Source organism: Lissotriton helveticus, chromosome 10 (genome assembly GCF_964261635.1).
Source record: "Lissotriton helveticus chromosome 10, aLisHel1.1, whole genome shotgun sequence".
Lineage (NCBI taxonomy): Eukaryota > Metazoa > Chordata > Amphibia > Caudata > Salamandridae > Lissotriton > Lissotriton helveticus.
In genome coordinates, this window is record NC_136071.1 from 620,255,313 (window position 1) to 620,267,313 (window position 12,001).

A 12,001-nucleotide genomic window follows, 5' to 3' on the forward strand; every position below is an offset into this window, starting at 1 on the left:
AGACCAATTGTTCAGAGACTGTCTGATAGCCAACCTACACCATGGTTCCGTTGGCAAGCACACCGACCATTGTGTCATCTACCATGGCGGCTGCAGTATGGCTTGGCTGTGGTTTCTGACAGTGATCCTTCAGTGGCCCCCAGCAGACCCACACACGCATGGACAGTCCATGCGGTCCTGTGGCAACCCATCAGAAAAGGCCTCTAGGGAATCCAGGCATGAGAGATGGTCTGGATGCTGCTCCACCAACGGGCACTGGGTGGCATAGGAGGAAGACATCCCAAATATCATCAACGCCATCCCAGTCCTGACAAGACTTGTCCGTTACGGAGTCAGGATGCCCCGAGAGTAAGCTCTGCAGCGGACTCCACTGACACTCCTGATGCATCAAGTTTTGAGCTGTATACACCAACTGCATCACGACTAGAGCACACAAGACCGTCCAACAGTACGTAAGTGGACAGTGGCCCAACTAACATTCTGTCAAAGAATCCAGACTTCATCTGTACAGTGTTCATGCCCAGTGGAAGCAGGTTAAACCATGGACGCGTGCAGAGATGCTCGGGTGATTCCAGCTGCAGCTGTCCACTGCTGTCCTGAGGACTGGCTCTCGAGGCTGAGAGACTAAGTGGTGTCTTGTGTTTTGTTCAGATCTCCAAAGGTTGGACTTGTTTTTCTATTCAATAAAGTTTGTGAGGAATGCAGTGTCTTGCTGGACACATTTCAGTGTTTTTCCAGCCACTCCTAGACGACTGTTTTTTACTCCCACCCCACTCCCATCCAACACCGGCACCGGCCTGGCAACCTTGCCAGTTAAAGTGCCTGAGTGCACGTGCTCGAGGCCAGTTCAAAGTACCATACTCATGGGTCTGTGTCACACTTATTTACATGGTATGTGGGCCTAAGGCCCACAACATTACACCCAGATCTGACCAGAAATAGATGCTGGAAACCGAGGTCCTGCACGATCGATCCCACTATTGTCCAGCACTGCCTTTGTGGTAACAAAATGACACAGAATGTCATTCACCGTACAAATTTACCACCAATACATGATAATAACAGAACGCAGGCGGCTATTGTTCGTGGTGCTTTAATATCTTTGACTTTTTATAAGCATAAATTCGTTCCCGCATCAAAGAGGATACATTTTGTGCTAACAAACGGTATAAAACAATTGATTTCCACTTTATGTAATTACGTGTAATTTCACTTAATTTTGCCGACGTTTTGTATAATTTCGAGGAAAGCAAATTAAGTGAATTTCATACACGCCCCAGGACAAGCTGTTCTACTCACCAGGGAGCTGATGAGCTGCTTTTCAGACTGAGACCAAAACTGTGCAAGCAGGAGGAAAGGGTGACTCTGTGGGAAAGTCAGTCAGATGTAGTCAGAGAAGGGACTAGAAATGAGGATGGGGTCCTCATGTTCACAGTTCCGCTTTGCACAGGGAACCAATACTGCGAAGGGGTCAACTTTTGCAGTGGCATCCACCATTTTCAACTGAGAAAGGGTCAATTTGAAGACATCGACAAGTTTCATGAAGCTAGTAATCATTAGACAAGGCTCACATAATAAATACAACGGCGCCATCTAGTGGTTAATAGTGTGCACTGCATCAGTTTGATTTACATTTATTCTGAATGAACTAGAGCAGTGGTTCCCAAACTTTTGACTCATGAGGACCCCCACTGAGTCACCGCTGGAAGCCGGGGACCCCCAAGCAATTTCTATGATTGAAACCTCATATCGTCTGCTTTATGTATTTCCTCTAGTTACTAGAGGAAATACATAAAGCAGACAATATGAGGTGAAAACAACATTCTCTCTTTTTCCTCTCTTATTCTTTCGTTCTCTCTTTTTCCTCTCCTATTGTTTCTCTTTCCCTTTTAATTTCTTCCCCTCGCTGATGTATTTTATTAGCCACGCTGTACATATTCTGTTATACACGAATTTACTGAGCCATATGATGATTTTTTCAATTTGTATATCGGTTATGTCTTGATATATACTTGATCTTTTTTAATGATAACCTTTTACCTTTTTCATCATAATCCAGATAGCGTTTTTCTACATCAATGTCCGATTTGTATTTATCGCTATTGATTTGAAAATGTATTTCTTTTATCTAAATACAATAAAATATTTGAACACCTAAAAAAAACAGGACACATCCAGGAGGACATCTGCTCTAGAACATTTTGTTAGCACCACGGCAGAAATAACCTCATACCTGGACCACTGGCTACATCACCAAAAGGAGGAGAGTGCAAACCTTCTATTACACAGATCTCCCATGAAATAAATTCCTGACAGCCACGCAAAACTGATATCTCTGTTTTCAACGCCGAGTCCCGTTGCTGTTGTCCCGTGGCTGTCTGGCTCCCTACCTGCTCCTGGCTCCTCACTCCCCCCGCCGCCTTTTCCATCTTGGTGCGGCAGCAGAGATGGGGGAGACTTCCAGTCCCAGGGTGCTTTGCGGCAGGAGCCGCCGCAGCTGAATTGCGCGCCTGGAGGTGCTTTAAAATTCAGGCCAGCCCTCGGGGAGCGGGTTTCTCTGTTTTCAACGCCGAGTCCTGTTGCTGTTGTCCCGTGGCTGTCTGGCTCCCTGTCTGCTCCTGGCTCCTCACTCCCCCCGCCGCCGCAGTCTTTTCCATCTTGGCGCGGCCGCAGAGACGGGGGAGACTTCCAGTCCCAGGGTGCTTTGCGGCAGGAGCCGCCGCAGCTGAATTGCGCGCCTGGAGGCGCTTTAAAAATCAGGCCAGCCCCCGCGTCGCGGGACGCGCCCAGGACAAGGGCGGGGCCGTTCAAGGCCGGAGGAGGCCGGGCTGGGCCCACCCTCTGTCACCTGCCTACCGGGCTACACTGGCTAGAAGGTACTGTTACTATCACTTGTAGCGTATGTAAGATCGTTGATCGTTCATATACACACTATCGACTGTTGTCATTCTGAGGGGGCGTTAAGAAGCATCTGACAATCAGTAAACGTAAGGGAGCAGCGGGAACACTGGATGACTTTCTAGTCAGGGCTGACAATTATCTAACACATGAAATTGAGCTCACTGTACGGCGCTTGTCTCTGGATGCACTAACTGCTGAAAGACGTGCATCCCTGGATGTATTAAATCAAGGTGACATTCTTTACCCTCGGCTTTCTTTAACGCCGAACTTACAGCCACTGTCCGAGGCACCGCCCTCTCCAACACCAACGTTACTGATTATGGATACTCCGTCCACTGCTCCACCTAATGGCCCAAATTTTGCAGCTCGGGCTCGCGCCCCAAAAACTATGGCCTCAACAAAGCTACAGGAGCCTGCAGCAAAACGGAAACGAGTTGTTCCCCCTATCTTAAATAAACCCAAAATCCCTCCTAAAACCACAAGAAGCATTGTTGCTCCTACACTCACATTGACTACCTCCACTATTGGTACCCAGACTGATGATGCACCACTCCCACTAAGAACAGATAATATCATGGACGCCCTGGAGTCTAGTATGAGAACTATGATGAGCTATGTAAAAGCACTTTTTGAAAAGAATATTGGTTCACTGCAAAAAAGATTGGATGATCTGGAACGGTTGATCACCTCAGGGCCCGTCATAACTAATCACGGACACTGTGCTTCCCCTCCAATTATTGATCATACCACGGTGACCAAGGCAGTTAGTGCCAGCAAATCACTTATTAACGGTCAGGAGGGCACTTTCCTAAAACCTTCTACTGCCCCTGGTCCTGGGCTGGAGGACTGCAATAAACAGCCCCCATCTTTGATACCTCTTAATGTCGGGGGGTCCAAGGATAGATTGACCAACACAAGAGCATTGCCTATCTGTAAACATCCTAATACTGATGTCTTGAATCTTCCCCCGGCCTCTTGTCCCTACGTTCTGGTTTTGGCAGGTGTTCCTTGTTTATCATCCAACGGGAGGGAGTCATGGGTCGATCTGCGGAACAAGTGCGTGGATTGGCTCAAGAAACACAAAGGCTTCAAACCTGCTAACTTGCATGAAATACTAATGGTACGCAGAGTGGGTTGGGTTGGTTTATCCCCCAAAAACATCACGGGGGACTGTATTTTTATTAATTTTAGTAAACCCCAGATGGTGCGTAATGTTCTTTCTTCGCGGGAACAAACTTTCAGGCCATGTACTGATATTTGCGCCCTTCCTCTGGGCTACTTTTTTAAACCGCCCACCCGTCCACATCTTAATACACCTGCAGATTTACCTTTGGTCAACCGCTTCTCTGCTCTGTCAGAACTGGATATTCCCGACTGACAATCATCCTCACAAATCCATCATGCAGAGCATGCAAGTGCCCCCCCTCTTTATTCTCACCTCCGTATTCTAATAACTCATCAAGATTGATTAGAACAGTGGGAGCTAATGATCTAAAAGTCCTGACCTCGAATATCGCCGGGCTCCAATCCAGGTTAGAAGACGTGGAGTGGCTCAGCCTTGTAAACCAGCAGGACATTGTGATGGTCCAGGAGACCTGGGCCACACAAGAGTTGTACCTTAATGGGTTCCAATGCCATAATACCCTAGCTGCCAAATCAAGATTGGGCCGCCCTTCTGGCGGTCTATCAACTTGGATTAACATTTCAGCTGGTGGGTGTGTTAAGAACATACCAACCGATAATTTGCATTTCCAAGCCTTTTTATTTAAACGGAAAACCTCATTTTTTCTGATTAATTTCTAGAACAACGATTTTAATACCTCCCCTAATAGGAATTTTATTGATCTATTTAATTTTATTACTAATTTAGAGTCCAGGCAAGATTTCGACAGGACCCATGGCATTTTTGCTGGGTGGAGATTTCAATGCTAGGCTTAATATTGTGGCCCCGCATAATAGGCCAAATGGGCAGGGCATTCCTTGCCAAAGGGGCACTGAATTGCTCTCCTTCCTAAATACTCACAACCTGCAGGATGTCATGGACACTGTTGCTAATTTTGCCTTTAATGCCCAGCTAGTGCCTACTTTCAGAGGCAGGGGGTGTTCCTCAATTATTGATTACTTTTTCGCCTCACCCCGTATAGCTGATTGCCTATTGGATGGCGCTGTCATTCCAATGAGTCAAGGGGACCACAATCCCTTAAGGGTTGTTATGAGCCTAGAATCACGGCCCATCTTTAATAAGGAGTGTGGCGCTAGGAACTTTTCACCCACCACAGATAAACTTAGACTCAGATGGCGGGGTATTAACATTAGGGAAGCGTTTCATGCCTTAGAGACAATTTACATCTCTTCAACTCATGCTTATCAGATAAGGCTCCGCATCCCAAGGCCGTCTGTGATTTTGTCAAGATTTGCGCAGCCTCCAAAACTTTATTATCTGCACCTCGTAGGGACACCGAACCAGGCCCCAGATGGTTCAACCACGAGTGCTCAGAGGCAAACAGGGAACTACGAAGGGCACTGTCTTTTAAACCAAACTGTCCCATCGAAGTTAGAGAAGCAAGACGCAGGTATAAAGCTACTATAAACAAAAGGAAAACAGAGATTTTAGAAGGTCGCTGGGCCGCTTTGGCCAGAGCTGCTGATTTAAAGAAGGGCAATATTTTTTTGACAGCTGTCAAAGACTTACGCTCCTCTGGACAGCTTATGACCCCGATTAGCTGCACTATCACAGGCGAAGCATGGGTTAATCATTTTAATGCAATCTATGCCGCGCCCCATTCGGAGCCGGCTTCACTGTCCTTCTGCCATCCACCAAGGGTTGATATAACTTTATCTGAGGTAGAAGATGGCATTAACCAGAGCGTGGGGAATACGGCACCGAGCCCTGATGGTTTATCCATTGATATTATTAAATTGAATCCAGATGTCTGGGCTCCGCTTCTTTTAAATGTTTTTAACAATCTCACTGTTGCTCCCCTCCCTTGCACCTGATCAACAAGTATTATCGTCCCTATTTTTAAAAAGGGAGATCGTTCTCAACCAAGCTGTTACAGGCCCATCTCCCTCTTTGATAATACGCAAAAAATTCTTGCCAGGATCTTATATGACAAGATTCTGTGCTGGACCGAGGACAATGGTATTCTGGAACGCTGCCAATTAGTCTTCCGCAATAGGGTCGGAACCATTGAGCAGTGTCTCAATTTAAACCTAATTCTGGGGAAATACAATATTGCACGCAGATCGCCAGTCTATCTCGCTTTTATGGACTTGTTCTCTGCGTTCGATTTTGTCAACAGATCGAAACTCTGGACAGCCCTCTTGAATTACGGCCTAGACGAGCCTCTTGTGCATTTCTTGGCTTATTTGCACAAAGATTTGAACGCTTGTGTCAGAATTGGCCAGGGGGGGCGAAGTTACAAATACTTTTAAAGTCCAAAGAGGGGTTAGACAAGGATGTGTTTTAGACCCTCTTCTTTTTATCATTTACATTAATGGTCTTCATAAAAGCCTCCTCCCCCTTTCCCACGATGTCCCGAAAATTATGGGCAATTCCCTCCCCGTTCTGCTTTATGCAGATGATGCGGTCCTTATGGGCCGCACTCTGAATGCTTTACGCATTCTGGTGAAGGGATTTGTCGATTATATGGAATCTCTCGACCTAAAAACCAATTTGAAGAAATCCTTTATTATGTCCTGTGGCCCCAATAAACGACAGTTAGGTAGTATTTCGGTAGGGGCAGACAAACTGTGGTCCACTAATAGTTTTCCCTATTTAGGGGTGGTCTTTGCTGCGAACAACTCCTGGACTGCGCACATTGCTCACTCCAGGGGTAGGTTCTCAAAGGCCATTAACTCAATTCTTAGCCTACCCCTCTCTAATCACACTGGCACTTTATCTGCTATCCTAAAAATGTATAAAGCACAGTGTACCCCCGTTGCCACTTATGGCGCTGAGGTCTGGGGTGTGGCCAAGTGTGGACCCATACAACTGGAAGAGAATAGATTTCTCAGGAAGATGCTCTGTGTCCCTATCTTTACTGCACAATATGTCTGTCACAAGGAGCTAAATTTGAATTTTATCGAGGACTTCATCCGTGCTCACCCTGTCCTGTTCTGGCTTTCCATTTGGAAAAACCCGGCAGCATCACTCACCAGGGAAATTATTACTGACTGTCGGAACTGTGATAAATGTTTGGATATTCCCTGGCTCTTTGGAGTGTATAACAGTCTCTGTAGCATTAATTATGGGAATGTTTTTACTAAGTACATCGTAGATAATCTCCCACACAAAAATGAAATAAGAAATGCTCTATACACACTATATGATGAAGAAAGATCAAACCGGGAATCTCCTAAGATCACTGTTTCTACATATCAGGCTTTTGATTTCTTAACTTCGCCTATTCCTCACTATCTGACACTCCCGATGAGCCATTGGGTGCGGGATTATTATTCCACCTAAGGGCTGGCTCAATTAAATATGCACTTTGTTTCCCCTTTGACCATCAGAAAGACCTTGATTCCCTGCCTTGCCCGTGTGATGGCCTGAGTGGTCAATCTGCGTTGCATTTTTTATTCTTTTGTACATTTTATATGAAATATATTGAACTGTTTTTAATTCCGTATTTTAGAAAACTTAAACCTATTAGCTTGGAAAATGCATATCTAATGATATTAACTATGGATAACGATGAGCTCATATTTCGCACTAGCACTTTTTTGCGTACAGCCGTCCGAGCTAGAGAGACTATGTTTGACCCATGAACTTGTATGTATTATGTGAACTTATGTTGCTCCTTTTTTTTTTTTTATATATTTTTTTATTTTAACAGTAAGACAAGAGTAGGCAATACAGATATCAGGTGTCACGCAGTAAAATACAGAACAGGGCCAGGCGGGGGAAATATACATACAACAATCACAGTAAGGAACACAAGGCCCATCGCGGGTACGCATAATAGAGAAAGAGAAATAAGCAGTCTATTAGTTGATCAAAAGCAATCCCACCCGCGCGACCCCGTCTTCAATGTTACAGGATAATTAAAGCCAGCGTAGACACCCGGACAATAAAGGTTTCGTGGAGAATAAACAGCCCATCTCTCGTAGAAAGGAAAAAGAAAAGACAAAAGGGCCATAGAACAAAACAAAGGCAAAATAAAACCCCCCTCCCCTAACCCCCCACCCTGCACCCCTGCAATGGCTACGGCCTAACCCCACTAGCAGCATGCCTGTCGCCCAAGAACTACCCTAAAAGAAGGGAAAAGAGAAAGTAGAGGAGGAGAAAGCAAACACACTCCCGGTCTCCCGTACCCCCCGCCAACAGCGACCACCCCGAGACATGGTAAAATCAATATTCAGCAATTATACAAACCAGTCAGGGGAGTATAGACAATAACCACCCAACTCCCGTCACAGTATAGGCACAACCCCGGCATTGCATAAAGCTATTATATCAAATCCCAGCGATCAGGTTCAGCCCTGGCCAGTACGGTCTTTCAGAAGAGTCTTTTTCACTTGAGCCGCCATCTTGATGGAAAAGGCAAAGCGTTCATAAAAGTTCATGTCAGTACAGGAGGATCGAATACAGGATAAAAGTTCACGACTCGAACGAGGAAAGGTGTCCAAGAACAGCAAGTATCTCAAACCATTACTGAGGAACTTGTTACCACACAGAAGGCCGTCTATGGATGTGTTAGGCGGCAGCAGGATCGGGCAAGAGACGCTAGCGATAAGCACGGGCTGGCTTATCGTTAATAGGGGACCGCCAAGGTTAATTAAATCCGGGATCCTCACGGGGGCGTCGACCTCTGATGTGCAATGCAGCGCTGGTACCACAGCTAGCTGGAAACTAAACGAAGAGTCGTCCTCCGGTCCCAGGATACCGTCCACTTTCACCATCAGTGTCCGGAACACAGCGACTGTGTGCGAATGGAGCGCCCCAATGGCTGCCATAATGGCCTGCAGCGATGGCCTGCCTTCCGTCCGCTCCATCCCCTCTCGATAGGCGACAGAGCAGGACTTGAACCCCGGAGGCCGGCTACTCCGAAGTTACAGGCCACGTAAATCTGATATCAAACAGTGGGCGCTCCTCGTCTTACAGAACACACCTTCGCCGTCAGAGAGGGCCCCAGTCCGTCGACCCCGGGAGGGCAGCAAGGTCTCCGGGCACCGGACCCCCACCACAGCAGCCGGTGTGGCACGCTGGCGTGTCCTCGGTGTAGATCGTTCAAAGGATCGTCACAAAAAATCAACAATTCAGGCACTCTTCGGGAGACCGGGCTCAGTCCAGGTCTCACGGCCGATGTTGATCATTTCCGACCCGGATAGTCTAGAAATCGAGGCCCCGGCTTCCACACGACGTTAGGCCGAGAATGGAAACACAGCGTATCGTTGTCAGCCGATGAGGTAGAAAACTCGGGATTGCACCTTTAGAAGCAGAAGAACTTCATAAACAAGGAAATCAGGTGTGAGTTCAGGATTAAAGACAGGATAATCGAGCTGCTGGCGGAGGTCGGCGGAGCCGGGAGCTTACGCGGCCATCTTGATTCGTAGCGTAGCTCCTCCTTTCATGTTGCTCCTTTTAACTGTTTTGGTGACTTGTACTTTTATGGATACTTTGTTATCCGAATAAAGTTTTATTGAATTGAATTGAATATCTAACAACATACCTCTCTGCAGCGGCTTGCCTGCAAAGCATTCAGCAATAATGAACAGGGATCACAGGAAGGTGAATCAAAAATAAACACCATAATGTTAGAAAGCCTCATGGCTGAATTAAAAAAGTATTAAATCGTTCATAACAATGTTGAAATCATCCATAGCAGAAGTGAATAAATAACTTAAGATATTGTATGAAGAGTTTACCGTGATTAGAGATAAGATGGACCAATCTGAAAGGAGAATAGAGTGTTTTGAAACCAGATGAGTGACTATACAAATTTGTTAAATAATTGTAGAGTTTACTGAAAATAATTACAAACAGTAACAGGGGAGACAATTTTAATCATTTTGACCATCCGAAGTCTTCTGAAGGACAATACATATCATAGTTTCAAACATTGTTTCTATTCACACTGCTAAAGGTGGAATTCTCTTTGTTAATTGAACTGCAAAGAGATCATGCAATCAGTGGTGGCTGGTGAAATTAGAAACTGGTATTCCGGACATTTATAAGGGGGGGGGGGGTTCCCCCGAGAACATTTTTAACAGTTAGTGTATTTTGGTGCAATTTTCAGGACTATTTCTGTGATAAATGGAACAACAATACCGTATTTAGAGGCATTTATAAAGACAAACTTAGGGCCTGATTATGACTTTGGCGGTTTTGGAATGGGGATCCAGGCTGCCGCCCAGTTCAAGACCGCCAAAGCCATACTGATACTGCCTGCCAGATTATTACTTTTTTCATCTCTGGGGGGCAGTACTACGGTGGTCGCAAGTTGGTGCCTATTAAAAAAAGGCACTGCAATGTGAGTGACAAAGACAGTTTCTGCACAGTATAGATTGGTGCAGTCCATACTGTGCAGGAACTGGGGTGCATGTACACAGGAGGGAAAAAAATGTGCCCCCTGCATGCCCCCCATGACCCTGAAGCAACAGGGGGCACTGTAGGGTCCCCTTTGTTTTCTCAATGTCACAGTCTTCATCGTGGACTCACCACCATGAACACCCCGGTGGAGCAGAAACTTGTAATATGCTTCGCGGTGCTGCAGCAGCCCCGCATAGCATATTGCAGCCTCAAGACCACTGCAACACCACCAGGGATCACTGCAGTTGTGGTGGTCCTATGGCGGATCGACCACCCAACATGTAATAGGATGGTTGGACCGCTGGTGCGGCAGTGCTCACACCGCCATCGTGGCGTAGTCATTATTAGGTCCTAAGTGACACTTTTTTGCTAGTGAAACCAAGTAATGAAGTCCAGGTAAAGGTATAAACATTAGACATTATCCCAATTTGAGCAATGAGAATCTCTAAAAAGGTGTTAAAACTGCTGAGAAACCACTGAATGGAAGATCTTTGACCTACTAATATTGATCTATTACTGGTCACCATGCAGTGCTACACAATGCCCCCCAACAGAGTTGGACTCACTTGCCTTGTCTGTACAAAGTCCCCACTGACTGCTGATCAGTCCTCCTACCAGCCTCACTGCAATTTTCTTGAGGCTTGGTACAAGGCGGGCAAGCCTGAGAGACATAGGATTCTGCACACCTAGGGCTCTCCTGCACTACCCCGAAAGTCAGCTCATGCCTTTGAGTTCATCATTCCCTTCTTCCCTTCATCTGCAGTTGCAGAACTTCTAAAGTTCTCCTGTGTTGGACTCTCTTATCTATGGCAAAAAGTGCCCTATGATATGGTTATCAGTCCTTCTCAGCGTCAGTCTCCCTGCACTTGGCTGCCTGCTGTCTTCACGTCTCGTCTCGATATATAAAAGTCAACTAGCAAGGGACTGTCTCAGATGGGGTTAATACTGAGAACCTAACTTCTTTCCTCTGAGTCCAGCCAGACCTAACCACCAGCTCTGACCTGTGTTGCAGAAATTCCTTTACCACATATACCATACCAGGTACAATGGTAAGTATATGTAAGTATTGTTAAGTGATTTGTTTTAAAAACATTTTTAAAAAGAAATGTATTTTACATGTATTAATCCGCCTTTATTTTAAATATTTTAATTGAAGTGTGTGTGTGTATATGTGTGTATATATATATCTATATTGAATATAGGATTATCCCACACAAGCAGACAATCATCCGGCACTCCAATGTAGGTTTAAAAGTCCTTAGTTTATATTTCATAAATGACAAGCTACATCAACGCGTTTCGGGAGTCAAGCTCCCTTGTTCACGATGTTTAACCACCATTTTTTTCGCATTCAAATATACTTCACAGTGATAGTAAAAATCGACAATGGACACAGTGTTTACAAGTATCACAATTCTCTGGAATATGGCAGCCATATTTAAACGTGCTACTTTACAGCAATCACCAAGCTTTTTACCTCATCAGAATTCATTTACAGTGATTCTCATTCTGCATATCTGGGTAAAAGATTTTTTTCTTTTTTTCTTTTGACCCTGTATATTAATT